A 22,537-nucleotide genomic window follows, 5' to 3' on the forward strand; every position below is an offset into this window, starting at 1 on the left:
GATGTAACAAGACAGTTATTTTTAAGCCGCTTAAAGTCTGTGGTTTTTTCCTGTTGTTACAAGAGCTTCATCTGAGATTCACTCTGTTTTCTCCATTTATCTGTGGTTCTTCCTTTCTCACCTTTCAGTAGCTTTCAAAATCAGACCTCTTGGAAGTGACAAACAAAGGGAAGTGACAAATATAAAGGAGGGTGGTGCTTTATTGCTACAGAGACAGATTTAAGGGAGCACGACCAGTTTACCCGCACTGGGCACTGAGCCATGAGGGCACCATGAGGGACGTCACAACAATGACTTAGAATGGAAGCTGAGGGGTGTGTGTGTGTGTGTGTGTGTGAGAGAGAGAGAGAGAGAGAGAGAGAGAGCGCACACGCCAAATTTTGGTGTCGCACAGGGTGCTGCCGAAATTTGAAAGCCCAAATACCTCCACTGATTGCTACATACATTGTGCGATCTTTCAGTTTTCTACCTTCTGGGAACCCTTTCCACACTGAGCAGTCTGCCAAGGAACACTTGTGTATTGTTCAGTGTTCTACAGCATATTCTGCAGCAGCCCCTGCCAAACTAGTGCCCTCCAGCCATTTTGAACAACATCTCCCATCAGCTCCAGCTGTGCTGGCTGGGTCTGATGGGAGTTGTAGTCCAAAACATCTGGAAAGCTGCCCTAGAGCAGACAGCTAGTTTGTGAAGAATGGTGGCCAGACCTCTTGGACCACATTATTGCCTTGCAGTTGGCATTGCTGGGAGGAAAATAGTACTCATGGACAAGCTGCTTTTGAAGGAATATTGTCATCTTCTCACTGAGGAACTCCTGATCAACTCCCAAGAGACCCACAGTTTGAAAACCATTGACCTCTTGTAACAATAATGTAGATCACACCCAATGGTTACTACAAACCCAACCTTGGATATGTGAGTCCACAACAGCTCACCAATACTTCGAAATAGCTTGTGCTATGATTATATAAACTCACATTCTTCTTACTTACAATACCACTGACATAGGAGAAGGCTATATGTTGTTAGTGTAATTCCGAAAGTATTCATGGTATAGTTCCTAATACATTTGCAATATACCTTTATGGCACAGTGGTGACATCATATGTAAGATAAAAGCTTTTACTTGAATTGGCTCTTGATTTTGTGGAGTATGGCAAGAAACTTATCATATTGCTTGTAAGCCTGAATTGGGGCCTGGGACTCGGGTGGCCCCTGAAACATTTTAATCAAATAATCCAAACCCATCTAATATACTTGATTCAAACAACCTGTGCTGTTTTAAGAAGATCTAAAACAAAAGTTATTATTTGCAGGGAGGAAAAAGACATTTTTGAGGAAAATCGCCAAACACGACAGTGCCAACATGGTTTGTTCCCAGACATTTTTAGCAAATTCCACCTGGGAACTGTTTCTGACTGCAGTATTCTGTCCAGGAAATTCTGGACGCATGGCAACCCTACATTATATAGGCATTTATTTCTACAGTGGTACCTCAGGTTGCAGCCGCTTCAGTTACAGATTCCATTAACCCAGAAATAGTACCTCGAGTTAAGAACTTTGCTTCAGGATGAGAACAGAAATCGGGCGGCGGCAGCACAGCAGCCGGAGGCCCCATTAGCTAAAGTGGTGCTTCAGGTTAAGAACAGTTTCAAGTTAAGAACGGACCTCCAGAACGAATTAAGTTCTTAACCCGAGGTACCACTGTATATGAATATAAGAGGCCAGAAGTATTGATGAAGACTCAAGAAAGGACAGATTTCAATTACCATTCTAACATGGTTGGATGAAGCAATCTTCTTTTGGCCAAGATGGAGCCATGATAACATGATTTGTCAAGATCAACCCATATTTCTGAAGTTTTCCACTGACTGATGAACCACAGTTTCAATATCTGTTTTTTCTCAAAACAGCATCAAAGTTCACATTACATTTCAAAATCAACCTACAGAGGCTATCAATCAAGTTTTTCTATCCATGTTGTATCTGACATATCTCAGGTGTAAGGGTACATCAGCAGAACCAATCCATCACTTCTGGTGGTGCATCCACACAACCCTAACCTTCCCTTCACCTCACCTCTCCCCGTCTACTAAGCAGCAGCAACACCGATGCTGAGAAGTTAGTATTGTGGTTCGTCCCCCATTAGGTGAGCCACTTCTGTACTGAGCCTGTAGTGATGAGGTAGTACAGAATCCTCAGTGGCCGAAGGAACTAAACAGACTGCAGCCCAACTGCTGTGAGGGAAAGGACAGTTGTCACGTTGTCGCAAATTAAAACCACACATAGTGTCAAAACGACACATGGGAGCTGGCCTAAGAAAGGGCTCTGCAGTATTGGAAACAGGGCAAACCAAAGGTTTAGAGGACTGGAGGTTGCTGGCCAGGATTCTAAAGTGGCATAGGATTGCTAATTCCTGAATATAAGACAGTCTTCCCCAATGTGGCGCCCTCCATGCCACAGCCCCCCTTCAGCCCCAAGTCATGACAGGCAATGCTCAGAACAGATGAAGGGCCCCAGGATAGAAGAGGCTAATTTAGCAATTCTGTCTCTTGTAGCAACACCGTCACAGGAGCATTATGGCCTGGTAACCTTAAGAGGTACTGAGGCCACAAAGCAGTGAAGGAAGCTGAATTTCAGGTATTTGTTATTAGCTCCAGGCTTTCATAATCTGTGATATGTCAAAAAGCTTTGTATAACCAATGACTATACAAAAAAAAAAATAATCACCACATTAGCCACTACCCTGTAGTCTGCTACAGCCTTCCCACTAAATACAAGGAACACCGGATCTGGCTGTTAGGCAGTTTACCTGCTGGCCTCTGCCATCACCACATCCTTCCTCACATTAGCCCTGGTGACTGAGCTACCCTTTTGTCATTCTGCCACAAGGTTTAGATCATCACACACATTCACATCAATCACTTCTGTTACTCACCTTCCAAAAATCTCAGACTCTCATAAGATTTCACAGAAGGTTTACTGAGAGGCAGCCCCAAATGGCACAAAATGACAAACATGGGAAGCCCTCTGTTTCCCCTCCAATGGCAAAAGATATTCAATCCAACCTTTTATCAGGATGTTGCTATTGCTTCTTTCAAATCCTGTTGAGCAATCCAATCCATGGCACAGTTCTTCTTGAAAGAGCCTGTTGTCTGACAGTGACAGAGAAACAATGAACCCTATTTAATGAGATTAGTTACAATAAAGGGGAAAGTGGTTTATAAAAAAAAGAGGCCGTTAAAGCAATGGGGCTGATTATTAAATCATTATTCTTACACAAGTTTGGCACCAGGCATACCTTTTTTTCTGGATACTTGCCATCATGCCTAGTTTAGACTTGATAGCCGACTTTGTGTCTGTGTGTGAGTTCCTCTGTGTGTGTGTGTGTGTGTGCGCGCGCATCCACTTGACTTTTCAATTGCAAGGTCTGTTGTGTAATTCATTTCCCACTTCAGGGAAAAAAAATGCTATAGAGTCCTCCCCTCCCTTTGTAATTCAAGCATATACAATTATAGCATCTGCTATAATTTTACTGCTGGGCACGCTCCCTCCCGCTTTCCTTTAGTAAGTCAGGCTTACTGACAGCAGCACTTTTGCTAAAAATGAAGGCTTTGCAAATCTGCTGGCTTTTGCAGAGATAGTTGGGGTTCCGTCTTCGCTGGGCTGGGTTCACCTCCATATGCCGATGCAAGTCAGGGGCCTGGTAAAGAAAGTAGCAGTAGGTTCCCTAGGTAGCATTGCTAAACGCTGATCCCTTTAGAGACATCTTGTCAAAACACTCTTGCTTTTCTGGAGATTCCGCAGATGTCTGCCCAAGCAGGAATCTCCAAAATTGTCCTTGGATATCACTTCTTAAGAAATTTACTAGCAACTTTGGTAGCACTCACCTATCCTGTCTGAAAACTCTGCTAGTCTTATCCAAACTCCTTGCTTATTTCAACATTCATACGTAGTTTTGAGAACCTTTAAATTCACCATGGAATTTTATTTTAGGTGAATTTGGTGCTAACTCTGGTTAAAATAAGGGACGCAGGTAGCGCTGTGGGTTAAACCACAGAGCCTAGGACTTGCCGATCAGAAGGTCGGCAGTTCGAATCCCCGCGACGGGGTGAGCTCCCGTTGCTCGGTCCCTGCTCCTGCCAACCTAGCAGTTCGAAAGCACAAAGTGCAAGTAGATAAATAGGAACCGCTCCGGCGGGAAGGTAAACGGCGTTTCCGTGTGCTGCTCTGGTTCGCCAGAAGCGCCTTAGTCATGCTGGCCACATGACCCGGAAGCTGTCTGCAGACAAACGCCGGCTCCCTCAGCCAATAAAGCGAGATGAGCGCCGCAACCCCACAGTCGGTCACGACTGGACCTAACGGTCAGGGGTCCCTTTATCTTTACCTGGTTAAAATGATGCATATGTCTAAAATAAATGCATACAGTGTTGAGAGAATTACCGTATATGGCTCTCTGTTTCAGTAGTTCCAGCCTTGCATTTGCATTTGAAGTAAAAAGTCAGCACAGTGCTCAAACCCTTTCCTGCCTTACTCTGAAAAAAGTACTTTTTTTTCATTTTCATTTCTTTTAATGACACCAGAGACCAAGAGTTAGATGCAGGCAATGGTTCCCTCTGCATTCTGCTCAGGACTGGAATAGCCATTAAGCAAAATAAGCACGTGCTTAGGGCATCAAGAGAAGGAAAATACCACAGACATTTTCGATTGTTGGATTGACCATGGGCCATATGGTGCAGCTGAACCAGGTTCCACCAAAACGAAGGCTCCACTATATACATGTCATAAGTTCAGTGCAACAAAAAATGTAAAAAAAAGATTCCGTCATGCTGAACTTTATAAAATAATTGTAGAAGGCAATATTTTACAGTTTTTAATTGTTTCTATTTGCATTAGATATGGATAGGGGCACCCAAATCTTTTAAGTGATATGGGCCTCTAATGGTCTTAATCCAGCCCTGATTCTGCTCCCCAAGGCTATGTACATACACCTAGCAATTTAAAGTGGACTCAGTGCATCACATTGTCCACCTGACATTGCCATCCAAGTGCCAGCCCAAGCTTCCCCCCACATTAAATAAGTTTTTCCTGATCCAGAGATGATGCTATAAAGGTGTTTTGTTTTTTAAAGCCAGCATCTGGTTGGCCACCATGGGAACAGGATGCTGGGCTAGATGGGCCTCTGGTCTGATCCAGCAGCCAGGCTCTTCTTACGTTCTCCTGCCTTTGTCTCTGCCAATCTGCCCATGAGCCAAAAACATTCTGAAGATGACAAAGGAAGAGTCCTGGTAGTACAAGAATTGCAATAACCCAGTTGACAGCAACACAATATAAATAGCTGTGAATGAGAAGGAAGGGAAAGAGGGAAACCGCAGCAGAAGGTGAAGGCTTATTTGGAATCCAGGCTTTGACATCATTCATGCCTTCCCAGACCACAGCCCATTTTACCTGCTACAGATCAACTTATCTCTTATCAGTCCACTATCGAATCATAGAATTGAAGAGTTGGAAGGGGTCCCGAGGGCCAATTAGTCCAACCCCCTGAAATGCAGGAATCTCAGCTAGAACATACATGACAAGTGTCTGCTGTCATATGGATAGGACTACTTCCTGCAATATTTTGATAGGGCCTCACATTCCCAGATTGTGAAAGTGGCAAAATACTTGGGAGGACAAATTCAAATCGAGCAAATTATTTTTTGCATTCCGCCTTGTTTATGATATGGTGGGTTAATATCTATGACTGATAATGATTTGAATTAGTAGAGTTTCCTCTCACCAAATACCCAAAATACAAATTGTATCAGAGAATTGTGATTGTCCTTTTCTTGACTAAATCTGAAGGAAAATGTCTTAGGCTAGAAGTAGGCTTCTATTCCTTAGTAATATGCCCTAAGTGTCAATGCATTTTCCGGTTGTATTCATGCTGTTTTCAGGATACAGTTGCATTTTGAAGTTTGAGGTTTTGAATAGCTGTAAGGTAGAGCTTTCAGTTCAGCTGTGCGCTGATCTTGTTTGCATTCTTCTGCTGACATTATTGATTTCTTTTTGCCTTTTGCACAGTCAGGACAGATAAAGGGTGCTGAAGAGCTATTTTTAAAAAAAGACAAACTTCATAAAAGTCTATGGAGAAATGAGAAGGAAAAAGAAAATCCATCAGCACTTTAGCGTGAATTTCTCCTAATAAACATATTTTATGTGCATTTTTGCACATAATGTTGAAACTTGAGTGGAATTACTAAAAATCAAATATATGCCTCTGTTTCCATGGAAAATAGCTTTGCGTGTGACAGATTGTGAGTGTGAGTTTAGGATGTGTAACAGGGCCTTACTCAATCCTGGATTGTGCCAAACACACCCCAACAGCTTTCTTTTGGTGTAATGCAATCCTCACTCTGAAAGTTTTCCCATCCATGGTCTGCATGTCAGTAACTTAAGAGGAGGGTCTTTGGGGTCAATAGTGTGACTTCCAGGTAGGGATGGAGGAGACATTCAATTCCATGCACATTTAAAGTAGAATCTATCAGTTTTCTGAATGTACTTTCTGAAATGATAAGTGGACTGAAACACAACTATCCTTCAAAATTCATGGTTATCTGAATTTTTTGATGGAGTTCTCCAACCAAACAATGTTTATAAACAGGCATATATTAGAGGACAGTTTGCCTAGAAATGAAATCATTCATGAAAGTAGCTTACTAAATGCATTTTATTATAGAAATTGCTTGCAAAAACGTGTACATTTATAAAAATGCACATAAAATATGTTTATTAGGAGAAATTCATGCTTAAATGCTGGTGGATTTTCTTTTTCTTTTTCATTTCATTTTTTTAAAAAATAAAGCAAAAATTGGTGGGAAATGTGGAGAACTGAATTTAAGACTGGAAAAATGAGAAACAGTGGGAACCAAAACAGACAGATCCTCCAACCCTACTTTGGAATGATCCTCAGTACACGACTGGCTAGGAGTCCAAATGCATCTCATTCTATAAATTAAGCATTGCTAGAAATTCCCACCTCCTTTTAAACTATGGCTTGGCATACTTTGGTTTCAGTCTAAAACTAATTCAGATTGCAGACAGGAGGGGTGGGGGGAAATGCAGAGATCCATCCACCAATAGACAATTTCATATAAGAAACCAAAACTGAGCCATTTAGAAATTTTGTTTTGCTTTAGATATATCTAGCTCAGGGATTAGTTTTGTTATTCCCAAAATAAATTTGTACAAAACTCTCCAGTATTCTTAAATCCTTGCCGTATATTATTAGTTTAGTACTTTCTGTTAATTTAGCAGTGCTCGACCATTTGATTTCTGCATATAAATTCAGTTCCAGTTTCATCAACGGACATAAAGGAATAAAATGCTGAACCAGATTTGTAGAGAAAAGCAAAAAAATATTTTGATGCCAGGTCAGGACAGCTGTGTTAGCAGTCAGCGCCCACCAGTCTGTGGCCTGAAAGGCCATTATAGAAATCAGACCCAATAAATTATTTGCTTTGAGGCCTCTCTTCCTATATAGAGTAACTGTTCATTGTCCTACCAATAAAAAAGAAGAGATTTAGAAAGACCAAAATAGCCAGTAATTAGTTTTCTATTTCCTGTTATAAAAATTGGACATGACTGAAGGGCTGAGTCATTTGTATCATGTTCAAAAGAAGGACTGTTGTTTCTCTTATAGCTCTCCCTTTTAATGCTGGACATAATTTTCACATCCCAATTTCTCTTTTCGCCACAATCAGAGACAAAGAGGATGTAGGAAATAGAAGCATAAAACTAAAAAGGCTTCCAGTTTTTTTTTTGCAAAATGACAAATGGAGCCCAGGAAGAAGAAAAATCATAATGTGTGGAAAGAAGTTCTTTCTTCCAAGGGAAAATGGTCCGCCTTTTGGCAAGGAAACAAATAATCAATAACAACAAGAAGAGGGCATTGATTGTTGTGTAGAAATGTACTTAGTGGGTCTATGATGCACCAGGCAAGAGGAATCACGTTACAAAGGCTCGTGTCTCACACTTTCCCCTTTTGAGTGGTAGGAACCATCTGAAAATTAATGAGTCTTATTAATGTAAATTGTGCTGTGCTATCAGACATAAATATCCCAATACCAATGGGGCCCATTACCATTAACATCTGAAATGATCAACAAATAAAACTGTTAAGAGTGCAAAATGAACATTACTGGACAAATTGACTACTCTCTGCACAGGGCTCATGGCTGTGTCTGGCTGTTCAGCTTCATTTCGCTGAAAGACAGGCCAGCCCATGATGTTAAGTACAGCTGAGGCAGCTTTTTTGGAAAATTGTCTTTTGTCTGTTGAAAAGGGTGATGTGCTCAACCTATATATTTCTTATTAAAACATCCTTTTGGAATGCTTGCCAACATACCTAACAGGCAGCTGGCATGGGCTATATTGATGAAAGTAACCAGGAGGGGTGTGCACAGGCCTCAAGTTTCACCTGGTATCTGTATTATTATTTTTCCCAAAAAGAAAAAAATGGATCTGTGCTCTCTCTGCTTCAGTCTGTGTTATAGATTCTGAGCCATTCGGTATATAAAATAAAGCTTTGATTTCCCCCATTATAACCATCATCGTGGGGAATCTACAACTATCCATTTCATATGCTACTTTTATGTATGATATATATTTTATAGATAGATAGATAATTTATTACGGTCGGAGACCAGCTTATAAAACACACTTGGGGGTACAGTCACAGAAGGAAAACAAACGATTAAAACAATGCACAACAATAAATTTAAAATTTATAAAATTTATGCAGACTTTTCATGCACCCAAACTGCATCACAAAATTCAGAGAGGTGCATAATCATACTGTGTTGCAGTCTGGTCTGCAAGCAAGTCTGGGGAAATCAGGTCAGGTCAATCCAGTGCAAAAGCAGCCTAGACAAATTCCTCCCCTGCTCCTATATTTGATCACAGTGAAATACACAGCTGACCAGTCAATCCCAACCAATCAAGCTCACCTTTCCAGTACACTACAGGGGCTTTGGTGACACTTAGGTAGGGATGCCTCCTCCCGAGTCCAGTTCTGAAATGGAATGTCTTGTGCTGTTGAGTGTGAACTGCGGTGGTTGGTTTAAACTTTGGTGCAGACTCACTGTGCTCTTCACATCCCGGGGTGATTGCCACAGGAAGGAGGTGAATCCATTCAGGAGGTGTTAAGCCCCTCTTAGAGGGTCTTCTTGGTGGTGGCACTGAGTTATGAAATGCCCTCCCCAGAGACGCTTCCCTGTTGCCTACATTATGGTCTTTTCAATGTCAGTTAAAGGCATTTTTATTATCCCAGCCCTTTTAATTACAGTACATTTTTAGAGCTGAGCACTAATTTGCTGTTCTCCTTTGCTGCTTAAAAATAAATCCTGATTTTATGCTGGTCTATTTTCATGCAACATTTGGGCGCAGGCTGATTTCTGTGTTTTATTTTGTTGAGTCTGTATTTCTGTTTGTCATTTATTTTTCTAAACCATCCAAGCAACTTGTTTGGTAGGCATTGTAGAAGTATAATAAATAAATCTGCAGGGTCTTTGGGTTTGGTGTATTCTAGGAGAGTGATATGGGGCTTCCCTCAGGAGTCTCTGATTCCCTTTGTATGTTGTGTGACCTCCTCTGATACGGAGACCCTGTCCAATTCTGGTTCTGTATGGTCCTGAACCTCTGGACCCGAGCCATACATAGAGAGATGATTGGGAAGAAGATATTGCCAGATCTGGACCTTGTGTTCATCTCTCCTTCAATTACCCCCAATTTCTCTGACAGTCTCTCCACCTAAAATCCATCCCTGCTCTCTTTTAAAAAGTAAGCTTCATTTACAGCTTGCACATGCACGAGCGCGCACACACACACACACGGCATATATAGCTATGAAATTGTGGCATAGAACATTTATGTAATGTTTGTTTACAGAAGAATGCCTGATTTCATTGGACTGATAATGTTGTGTCTTATTTAGTTACCTTTCATTGTCATGCTGAAAAAGTATCCTGTACAAATGATTGCTATTCCTGCATCTGAACCTTGTAAAAGTAGCGCCTTTCCCCACCTGCTGTTAATAGCTGCGGCAGACTTAAGTGTTTAAAGGCAGAGTTTATAAGGACAGTGTTTCAAAGGAAATTATTTATGAGCAGTTAAAGCCGAGTATGTGACCCACTTTTTACTCTCACGTTTCTTAATGACAGCAAGGGATAGTTAATTCCAGCTAGGCTACAAACCAATTAAATGTACCAAATAATGCAGGCCTATTATTACATTTCTTTGTTTGGGGACATGAAACTAATTCCCTAGAGTATAGTGCCTCCACACACGTGTAAATAGTTTATGCTGAACTTTTGTAATGTTTAGTTGTCAATGTGAAAGCTAATCTTTGGGTGGGGGGGTAGTCTAAAAAGGAGCCACGCGTTACAATAAACTGGTTGTTGTTGTTGTTTTCTTACCTGCCCATTAGGTCCATAAGGCCCCAGGGTGGGCTACAGCAGTATAAAAATGCAAGGTTAAGAAACAAGATTAAAAAATACAATATTAAAATCAATTAAAATAATCATAAGGAGAGAGAGAGAGAGAGAGGCATGTCAAAGGCTAGGGTAGAGAGATGTGTGCTCACCATACAGCTGTACCTCGGTTTAAGAACAGTCTGGTTTAAGAACGATTTGGTTTACAAACTCTGCAAAACTGGAAATATTGTCCCCGTTTGCGAACTTTACCTTGGTCTAAGAACGGAATCTGAACGGTGGAAGGGCACCGGCGGTGGGAGGCGTCATTAGGGAAAGTGCACCTCGGTTTAAGAACAGTTTTGGTTTAAGAACGGACTTCTGGAACGGATTAAGTTCATAAACCAAGGTACCACTGTATTATGAAAAATGTTATGAGCTGGTCACAGCAGGAGGGGGAGACTCCCTGGTTTCTTCAGAAGCCTGCCTCCACTCTGCCTCCTGACGCCCTTCCTCTCTTCCATCGCTTCTCCCTGCTCACCAACCCTTGTTGCCTCTTCAGCTTCTGACATCTCCTCCTCCCAGTCTACTCCCTCTTCTCCCCCTGACCGCTCATCATCATCCCACCACTAATCCCTGGGCTCTGAGTCTTCTGCCCCAGCTGGTACCTCCCACCAATCCTTGGCATCCAACCAGTCCACAACACATTATCTGGTCTGGTGTCACAGTTTCCATAATAGTGCAAATTTATCCTAATTAACACATTTTTGCCTGTAGTTTTGCCTAGGACACACATTTTTGCAAGTCATTTTACTTGATGTAGTGTATGCTTGAATGTTACTTTCCCCAATCTGTTTTATATTGTGCACATTTCTTGGCTGGAGAACTGCAAATTTCAAAGGATAAATGCATTTTGGTTCTCATCTTGTTTTGAAAAGTGTGAATTAGCCAAGTTCACCTTTAGATAAAAATGGAATTTCTCTTCCATCCCTACTTGTGGCATCACAGGGTAGGTGCCAAGAAACAGTGAAAGCAGGTTCAGCTATGCACAGGATTCCCTAAGGCTCCAAAGAAAGCACGAAGCAAAATGAGGAACCAGATTAACAAGCTAGTTTGAAAGTGATGAGGGCAAATTTGGAGTTATTCAAATTCCCCCAGTTTGAAGAGCTTCTCCCTATTTGAAGCCAAGCCCAAATTTAGGTGTAGCTTGAAACAAAGTTTCTTCTAATCTCTGCCTATTCTAGTCAGCTTTACCACATTTGTTTTGTATTTTTGAAGCTTTTCCAGAATTTTTTTAAAATATATATATATATACACACTTTCCAGGAAAGTTCATAAAAAAGAATGTTTTTTGAGGTGAGCCCAGGGCAGTTCATCCACCACCAGTCAGACAGTTATAGGGCATAACTCCACAATTCACTGCACACTACAAACAACTACTGAGCAAGGAAGAAGATCCCTGTTTTTCACTGAGGACCTTTTACAGATTCATGAACCACATTTCACTCAACAGAATGGAAATGTGGAGAAATTGTGGATTAGGTGTTGCATGAACACTGCTAATGCATCAAACATGTTATACAAGGCACAGTTATACGTGGATTTCTTAAAATGCAAAATATACATAAATCAGTGGACATTTCTGCTATCCACCGGAAGTGTTCCTACCAGAGACTTTGATGGCCTTGGCTCAGGTCAGTTCAAACACATTAGAATTCTACATGCCGCATGAATGTTCAGGTGTTACAGCCATGGAGGGGCAACCTTAGTAGGAAATGAGCTGTGGGGACATGACTGCACAGCTACTAATTATTATTACAGTAGTACCTTGGAAGTCGAACGGAATCCATTCCGGAAGTCTTGTTTGACTTCCAAAATGTTTGAAAACCAAAGTGCTGCTTCTGATTGGCTGCAGGAAGCTCCTGCAACCAATCGGAAGCCCCGCTGGACGTTCGGCTTCCAAAAATAGTTCACAAACCAGAACACTCACTTCCAAAGTTGGTTTGTGGCATTCAGGAGCCAAAACGTTGAAGAACTAAGCTGTCCCAAAACCAAGGTACAAGTGTAGTAGCAGACTTAGTATACAGGTGGAGGCCATTTTCCAGGTGTTCAATTGATGTGTGACCCTGACATGCAGGTCCTTTTGGACCCAGAAGAGAACAGAATGGGGATGTAATGGGGTGGCATGGGTTCAGGGTGTAACAGGAGCATAATGGGGTGGAGCAGGCTTATGCACACACCACCGACCCACAAGGGGGCCAGGAACACAACCCCCCACAAATTAGGGGTTTCCTGTAATAACTTATGCCTTACCCTTACTTATGTAAAGTTTCAAGATGAATTCCATTTAACAACTATAATTAATTAAAAACAGTACAGAAATGATAACTAGTTACAAGTTTTAAAGCAATACAGAATAAACAGGCAAGGGCCTTTGCACACACACACCCTGAAAAACCCTATTAAAACAAAAATGCCTCCAGTTGTTTCTCAAAAGTGCAGATAGTGGGCCACTGTCATATCTCAACAGGGATGCTGTTCCACAGAACAGGGGCAGCGACATATTCCTGCATTGTAGGGGTTTGGATGAACCTCAGGGTCCCTTCCAACTCTTCAGTTCTATGCTTCTATGAAAGCCCCACTCCAAGTTGCTATAGTCTTGCTGTGTTGCCACATGGCTCCTTCTGGCTTCCACAGAGAGGAGCCTGCCGCTGCTCCCACACTGCGTGGAGCCCCTCCCCCAACCACTGCTTCGTCCCTTTCACTCTCTTGGTAAGTGGCAGCAACATACAGTGTGGTAATTCAGGAGGCTACGGTAGCCCCAACCCTGCCACTCCGCTGGCTGCTACTGCATGATGGTGGGAACGCTGTTAATGCAGTCTTCACAGCTGTAACACCTGAATAGGTACCTGAGTGGTATCTAATGAAAGCTCTAATAGGTCTGCTTGTTGATTCAATATCTTCTTTCAGGTCAGCTACGACATGAATGTTCTGTGCGAAAAGTCCCACTGAGAGCACCAGCACTTTGCCAACAGAGGATAGGACCCTTTCGCATCCTGATTTTCAGCAATGTACCAACATGAGTAAGATGGCTGAAATGGAGCACGTTTATGTGCAGGATTCTGGAGCAGGTAAGTTATGCATTCAAGCAAGCAATGACTATTCTTCCCCACCCTTTCCAGTGGGTGGCAATGCTAGTTTTAAGGGACAATGGGCATTTTTAAGTTTCTTTCTTTCTTTCTTTCTTTCTCTAGTTCTAATTTCCTCTTCTTCCCTCTAGGGCCTTCTAGTTGAACCCATCATATGATCTGCCACTACTCGAACCTCAAATTCTTGCTCTAGGGGAGGAAAGTTTTTTCTTTCCCTCTCAAAATGCTAAAATTGGATCTGCTTTAGATTTATTATTTGTATTACAGTAACACCTAAAGGTCTAATACCATCCAGGATTGGGGGGGAGGGGGTTGCACATTGTGCTGTGTAGCATACAAACATGTCATAGGAGGAAAGACGCAGAGAGGTACCATAAAACAATTTGCCCAAGATCAGTCATGCAAGCAAGGTCAGTGGTGGAAGCAGAGAGGGATGGAGGGAAGCCTGTTTGTGAGTCCCATTCCTCAGCTGCATTCATTAAGTCATTAAACAGCACTCCTCATAGAGACACTCCTCAAGACTGCATGGCAAGAGGGGAAAAAAGAAATGAAGACGTTATCTAGCTCAGCCCCTGCAACCTAGCATAACCTCCAATGGATTAGCTTCAGGAGCAAAAGCCGGCCTGCCCCCTGGTCAGGAGTGCTTTCTGCAGGACAGGGACCACTCGGATGGCTTACACTGAGTAAAAGAGTAGAGTCTAGAAAAGGGGTAGGCAACCTAAGGCACATGGGCCAGATGCAGCCCAATTGCCTTCTAAATCCGGCCCACGGACGGTCCAGGAATCAGTGTGTAGAATGAGTAGAATGTGTCCTTTTATTTAAAATGCATCTCTGGGTTATTTGTGGGGCATAGGAATTCATTCATCCCCCCCAAAAAAAATATAGTCCAGCCCACCACGTGGTCTGAGGGACGGTGGACCGGCCCGCAGCTGAAAAAGGTTGCTGACCCCTGGTCTAGAAGGTAATCACCATAGGTATAGAAAGCCAGGGCTGTCTCTTTAAACCCTCCTGCCACAACCTGGAATGAGTTAGATAAGGAGTAATTTGAATGTCCTGGCTTCACCAACTCCACCCCCTTCCCCTCAGCAGCCCTTGCAAATGAGAACAGAAGCAGATGGCGGGTGGGTTGGCCAACTGCCCTACACCTTCTTGGGAACCTTGCCTGTTGAAATCTCCCCCTCTCTGATCTGCAGCCGCTGTGGTTCTTACTCTGAGCTGGCTGCTTGAACTGAGTTCAAATTCCAGGTTGTGAGTGTTTGCCTCTCTAGCTTCTAATCACACAAAGCTGCCTTTTACCGAATAAAACAGCCCTCCAGAGTCACAAGCAAAGGAGCAGTTCCCAGCCAGGCTACTTGCTGCAATCCTTCCACTGGAAATGCAAGGGAATGAACCCAAGGCCTGCATCGTGCAAAGCCTATAGCCCACCTCTGAGCGATGGTCCTTCGCCAAACTTCAATCAGGCTTCAGTCCCTGCCATCTTCAGTAAAAAGGAGCTCAGGGAGCAAAGCTGGGAAAGGCGTCTGCCTGAGCTCACAGAGCAGCTTTCCTTAGCCTTGGTGCTCTTCAGATGTTGTTTGACTACAACTCCCATCATCCCTGGCCATTGAGCCAAGCTGCCCAGATCTGATGGGAGTTGCAGTCCAACCACATAGGGAGGGAACTAGGTTGGATTTGGGGAAGGCTCTGCCTTAGGGAACTGCTGCCAGTCAAGCAATACTGAACCGGATGGACCAATGGCCTGACTCAGTATAAGTCCATCTCATTTTTGTGTGTGTTTTACTCTTCCATGTGGAGCCTATCTCCCCCCAGCACGATGCTGCAAAGACCCCAGAACAAGTTCTCTAAGCATAAGGCTGCCCAGGATACAGCTTGGTCTTTCTAACAATGCTGAAGTAAATATGAAATTGCTTTATATGTCAAGGAGAATATTTTTACCATCTTTCCCTGCTATTATAATAGCTCCTCCTTTTCATCTCCTCTTTCTAACACAAAGGACAACTAAATTGACATCAACTAAAGTTAGTATTCCACTGTCATTTCTCTGGACATCACTAGTGACAGCTCTGCTTGGGGTGGTTTGGTCGGTCCCTCACACGTCACTGTTTTCATGTCAGCTCTCCATTTCACATTGCAGAAATCCCTTCTGTCAGCTCCCATTCAGTTTGATAGGTCAGGCTTACACCTGCAAGCTGGGCCAATGCCTATCTGACAGGATCTGTCACAGCTCACCAGTCGCCACGCTTGGCAGAACAGCAACTTCACTCAATGGCAACTTTGCTGCTGTGACTTTTAAAGGTTTCTTCTTCCTCCTTATTTTCGCTTCCCAGATTTTTCCAGTCTGTGCCAGCTAAAGACACTGGGAGGTGAAGAAGAAGAAGAAGAAGCAACAACTTTCCTCAGGAGGGAGGGTAAAGGTATGCCTCTGGAGGAAGGCTTGTTTTCCTCACCTGGGCCATTCATAGCCCTCTTTCAAGATGGATCAGCAACACCAGCTACCCTCCTATACATGCTGTCAGAAGCTAAAATGGGTAATGAACTTTTGCTACATACAGCCTATCTTCTAGAGTGTTCCTCCTACACACACACACACACACACACATTATAGACTTGACCTCAAGTGTTCTGTCTACCTAGATTGAATTGAAATGTTTTGTGCAGTAAATCTTCTGTACCTCCTGCAGTGTTATGAAATCTCACACATGGGAGTTGCCTCAAGGGTTCTGCACAATCTGGAGTTCCAGATCCTATGGAAGCTGTGCACCTAAAGGCACCCTCACTACAAGCGTCCCCACTGTATATGTGGAAGTCAGGAGGGTGGGGCTAGTTGAGGGCGTGGCATCAGGGGCGGAGTCCTTCTCCCTGCCCATATGCTCTGACAACACACGTTAACCCTCTAAATAGGGCTTCTGTTAGCAAACATGAATTTAAATGTACAGTATGCAAAATCTGCTGGGAAAAACTACCCATTAAGGCATGCCTACCTACTTCTCTGTGTTTGCCTGAAAAACCAGAAATGGAAAATACAATTAAAAACAAACATATAAAGTACATGGCAGTAGCGATTGCCACAGGGCAGATGTCCAGGATACATACTATGTGGTGACAGAATGGAGACAACCTGGTGCAAATGCCTCGTTAGCTTGGGCCAAATAAAGGGCAAATGTGATATCTGAAAATGCCCTTGGAATTCAAAGGAGCCAAACTAATTTCAAACATTCCAGTTTTTTAAGGAATGCAGAAAGCCCTGTTTCTTATGCAGATTGTCCCTAATCCTATAATGAAATGGGGAACAGTCAATATGCAATGACTTTAACTGATAGTATTGAAGCAATCTAAAGTAAAATAAGATTGTATATATGCAATGGAAATATTAAAGTTTCAACTGTAGAATACATTTAACAATTCTGCTCCCAATTATTCACTGAAAGCATTTCATATGCAGCAGAGGAAGGCCCCTTTTCTCATCGGCACTCTGGTTGTCTAAGGTTTTGCTGTCTCATCTGGAGATGTTAATATTTCTTAGATGTGCTGTTGAGTGTGATCTGAATAATAACCATTATCATGTTTTCATTCCCCATATGTACAGAGATATTGCATTTACTTCTGGTCCCTGTCCTGGGTCCTGCCCCAAACACACAGAGATTCAGGCAAGTACTGGTGTAGGAACAGCAGCAGATACAGTGCACAGGAGTCGTGATTCAGGAGTTCTGGAGCAGGGCAAGGCGTTCAGAACAACAAAGATGTCTCAACAAGTTTCTCCACTCATCCCAGTCATCCCACCATAGAGGAGGGAGAAAGGTTGTTTTCTGCTGCTCCAGAGAAGCGGACACGGAGCAATGGATCCAAACTACAAGAAAGAAGATTCCACCTAAACATTAGGAAGAACTTCCTGACAGTAAGAGCTGTTTGACAGTGGAATTTTCTGCCAAGGAGTGTGGTGGAGTCTCCTTCTTTGGAGGTCTTTAAGCAGAGGCTTGACAACCATATGTCAGGAGTGCTCTGATGGTGTTTCCTGCTTGGCAGGGGGTTGGACTCGATGGCCCTTGTGGTCTCTTCCAACTCTATGATTCTATGATTCACAGGATTTTTTCACCTTGCATTGGGCAGGCAGGTCTGGGCAACAAAGCTGCATCCTCCTGCTGACCAGTGTCCAGCCTCCCCACCATCTGATCCAGGCCCTTGAGGCTTTCTGCTCCACATGTGGTCAGAAGGCAGAGCCAGCATCCCTGCTTTCCCTTCCAACATGGCTGAAGTCAGCACTGAGAGGCGAGATTCCCCCTTAATCCAACCCAGGTTCCCACAATTCAGCGCCTTCCTCTGTCTCCTCCTCCTTCTGGACCCGCCAGTCCAAGCCTGATCCCAGCGGCATGGCAGGGGACATGACATCCAGAAAGGGACTAGATCAGGAATGGAAGAAAGAAGCAGAGTTCAAACAACGAAAAATAGAACGAAGAAGACACAGTGAGTAATTTGGGGGCATAATAAAACAGAAGCAGAGCGATATAAAGGAGGCATTCCGAGTGCTGCTATGATGGATTTTGAGATGTTCAAACAGAATCATGGACTCATAGAAAGGATCCCAAGCCTCATTGAGTCCAACCCCCTACAATGCAGGAATCTCAAGTAAAGCATCCATGACAGATGGCCATCCAACCTCCAATGAAAGAGAGTCCACCACCTTCTGAGGGAGTCCTTTCCACTGTCAAGCAGCTTACTGTCAGAAAGTTCCTCCTGATATTTATTCAGAATCTCCTTTCTTGTAACTTACCATAGAATTGCAGAGTTGGTGGTCACCCTGAGGATCATCTAGTCCAATCCCCTGCTATATAGGAATATGCAGCTGTCTCATATGGGGATTGAACCCCCAACCTTGGCATTATCAGCACCGTGCTCTAACCAACTGAGCTATCCATGCTGAATCTATTATGTTGGTTTGAGTCTTACCTCAAGGGAGCCAATGAGCCTATGAGCTCCTTATGGGAACTTGTTCTTCATGTAGCTTCTAAAGCAGGGTTATTGTTTTTGTTTGCTACTATGTGAGGTTTTTTTGTTCTTATATTGTAAGCCGCCCTGTGATCCTTGGATGAAGGGAAGTACAGAAATTCAATTAATGATGATGACGATCAACTGGAGCAGCACTGGGCAAGAATTAAAGGTCATCAGCACTGATCTGTGCTACAGATTTTATACTTCAATATAATATTTGCATATTTGAGTGCAACTCAGTAAATGGGAAAAAACATACTAATAGTCACACCCTGCAAAAGAGGCAGGTTACATAACAATCAATTCATAATAAGGATGAATCTCTTAATTTCATTTCTCTCAGTTTCTCATTTTTCTAGTGTTAAATTCAGTTCTCCACATTCCTACAGCAATCTGAAGACTTATAAAAAATAATATCCTAATGAAACTTTGCCAGTATTTTAGTGAAAATCTATACTAAACACATTTTATATGCAGTTTTGACTAATGCGCACATTTTTGCAAGGAGTATTCTGTAATATAATACATTTTTCTTCACTTATCCACATTTTGCAGCAATTTGCATTTAAATAATAATCCACATGTAAAACTTATTAACACTTTTGTGTAAATTTCTTGCAATAAACACATTTTTGACAAGCAATATCCCTAATATATTTTGGCAAGCAATCCCCCCATGCACCTTTGTATGTTATTTTTACTAATAATATTCATTTTATGCATACTGTCCCCTAATATATACATTTTGGTAAACACTGGAGAACGGCATCCTAAAATTCAGATAAGTGTGAATTCCAAATGATAGCTGTGGGGTTTTTTGTTCATATGTTGCTTTGGAAAGTTCAGATATGGCAGGCTCACCTTTGAACACAAACTAAATCGACATTCCCTGTACCCTCATTTCATCATTACATATCTTTTATTATTTCCCCACAAGTTTCAGTGTGACCATAATACAACAGGAACTTCAGGCTGGCTTTATACTTACCCATGGAAGACACCATTCTTATTTGGATTAGAGAAACCATATTAGGAAGAAATATGGGGCTAGATTGGCAGCACTGGGATAGACAGATAAGATATTCCTAGAAACTAAAGGGAACTAATTCACTTAGCTGCCTCCCTCTCAATTTTCCATTTGTGCATATAATTTATAATTGATTTATTGAGCATTATATCAATTATCCATACTTAGCTTAATGATAAAGCACATTCTAAAGTCCAATATATTTGGCAGAGGCAACCCTTGCTGTTTTTGTCCTTTTCTTTTAATTCTCATTTGTAGGGCAATTAAAGAGTGTGGAAGATCTTGAAAGAATTGGCAATATCCACCATACTCAAATCTCTTATCCAGAGGCTAGAGGAAGCAAGACTTGCCAACATGCAGTTCTTCTATTGTCCTCCCACTGTCCCGAATTAACAAGAGGAACCATGCTCTCTGTTTTCCAGTTGGGCGGTGGAGGGGAGGGGAGAATGCTCTTTTATTTCTCAAAGAGAGAAACTGTAATGAGACCATACTGGGTAGTCTCAAATACATGTTAGATTCCATGAGAATCAAACTGCTCAAAGGATTGCCCAAGTGACAGGATTCAGGAAGAGGAAAGAAGAATCAGCCGGGTGGGGGGATAATGGTGTCAAACCAGAAGCCTAAGGAAGCAGGCATAAAGGGGGGGTATGTGGGTGTGTGGATGTGTGTTGCATTGTGCACTTTCCACTTTTCCAAAGCCTCTGGTTTGCCCTGAAAACTGAAACAGTGTTAATTTAACAAAGTCCTATCCAATATTTATCCAGATCAAAGACTGAGAACCTATGGCCCCCAGATGTCATTGACTCCAACTCCCAGCAGCCCCAGAATGCAATGATCAGAATGATGGGTGTTGTACTTTTGTGGCACTATCGGGGGGGGGGGGCACACAGGTTCCCTGTTCCTGACCATGATTAACCACTTCCTGGTTGTTATTTTTAAGGGAGTTGAATAATGAGAACGCCTAGGCAGATTTTTAAAAGTGTTATTGTTGTGCCTAAAAGAATATAGGGCCAGGCCCATCTCTCAGTGGAGGGCATTTCACAACCATGGGACCACCATTAAGGCCTTCTTTTTTGTACCCACATAATGTACTTCTCCTACAGAAGGAATGCAGAGAAGGGCCTCCTCAAAAGAACATCCAGCCCAGGCTACTTTCTCAGCCATGGGAGGAAAAGATAGAGAGCCCCTATATCACATGCCACTCAACTTTCCCGACTGAAGCGGGACATCCTGGATTGACAGAAGCTACCGTGGCTGCTGATTTCAATTCTAGAGGTCCTATTTTGGTGGTAGGCAAAGGTAGGAGGGGGAGGGAGGGGGAGCGGCGTGAGCGAAAGAGCATAGAGATGGGTTGGGCAGGTAGCGCTGAGATGTGGCGGGTGGGATGGTGCATGGGGGGGTCCCACTTTGCCGTTTGAGAATGTTGGAGTGTATGATATCCTCAACTGCAGGTGAAAAAGCAAGCTGGGAAGCATAAGCTGAAGAAATAACCAGAGGGAAAAGGGTTAGGAAGCCATTCTTATCCCATCATTCCTCCCCTGTGACTCACAAACTATGACGCCAAAGCACTGCAGAATGTGGGACAGAGGCAAAATGCCCAGTATCAGAAAACAGGATGCTGGATTAGCTAGGTCTTATGTCTGAACCAGCCCTGTTCTTCAAATGTTCATAGAAAATCCAGAAATGGAATGTACCACATAATCCTAAAAATATTTACTCGGGAAATAGTTCTACTTTTTTCAATGGGACTTACTCCCATTGGAGTAAGTCCAATGGGACTTACTCACAGGAGTACAGCCTTAGGGTCAACCTAAATGTTATACACAAAGTGTGCTTTAATTCTGAATGGTCACTTTACAGGAGATGGCAGATGAGAAACACCTGATTTTACAATGAAGAATTGCAGGGCGGGTGTTGGGTGTTGAACCCTTTCCTTTCTTCCTGTTTTTCTACTTCAAATTGTGTCCCCAACCTTCTTCCCTCCCCTCCTCCCTGCACCCACATGAGGTCCATCTGGTTTAGCACATAATTACAGCTTACTTATTTTGGGTTGTGTCCAATAATTGCTGCCCTCCTATTAACATCGACTGCTCAGATAAACTACAATAATTAATAGCAGTTTAGTAGCACAAGGTGATAATAAATTATGTTTTACTTGGTGCAGACCCACTGAAATGAATGAACATGAATAAGTTAGGTCCATTAATTGCAAAATTACTACTTTAGAGATGGAAGGATTGGTCAATGTGGGTCCTCTCAGTTTCTCCTTTTTCCAACCTTAAATCCAGTTCTCCACAATTTGCAGTGGGGTTTTTTTTGGGGGGGAGGTCCTTATGAAAATTAATCAGCACCTTAGTGCAAAAGTATTCTAATAAACACATTTTTGCAAGCAATTTCCTCTAATATAATGCACTTTTGCATGTTATTTTCATTCATATCTTTATTTTATGCATTTTTGTAAACATTGGTTGGTTAGAGAACTGTCTCCCCAAATTCAGATAAATGTGCATTTCAAAGGATGGCAGTGTTTCAGTTCACATAGCGTTTTGGAAAGTGGGAATGTGGTAGATTTGGATTTAGATGCCTACTTAGGCAAATTTCTCTTCATCCCCAGACTACTCTGAGCAAAACTTAGTTGAATATTACACACAGTGTTGGACTTGGAGCTGATCTAAACTCCTCCTTCACTGTGTGAAGTTGGGAAAATTGTTGTGTTTTTTTCAACCTAGCTTCCCAATTAAAATGGAAGTAACAGTAAAACTACCTACATCACAGGATTGTTCTGGTTTCAAGCATTTTACGCAGATAAAGTGATACAAATTGCAAGTCATATAATGCTAATGCTAAAGGATCTGTACGCAGATACTCTTTCAGGATAGATAGATAGATAGATAGATAGATAGATAGATAGATGGATAGATATTTACTGT

At 42.5% G+C, this 22,537-nt stretch overlaps 1 long non-coding RNA gene across 1 annotated transcript in view; it reads right to left on the reverse strand.

Annotated features, from left to right (window-relative positions):
• LOC310759568 overlaps window positions 1-3,065 on the reverse strand; it is a 45,330-nt gene extending 42,265 nt beyond the window's left edge. The window contains exon 1 of the long non-coding RNA XR_014546420.1: window positions 2,936-3,065. This is a non-coding gene — a long non-coding RNA (uncharacterized lncRNA). The remainder of the gene's footprint in view (window positions 1-2,935) is intronic.
• Window positions 3,066-22,537: the final 19,472 nt, after the last annotated feature.

The sequence above is a fragment of the Podarcis filfolensis genome (genome assembly GCF_964270895.1).
Source record: "Podarcis filfolensis genome assembly, chromosome: 3".
Classification (NCBI taxonomy): domain Eukaryota; kingdom Metazoa; phylum Chordata; class Lepidosauria; order Squamata; family Lacertidae; genus Podarcis; species Podarcis filfolensis.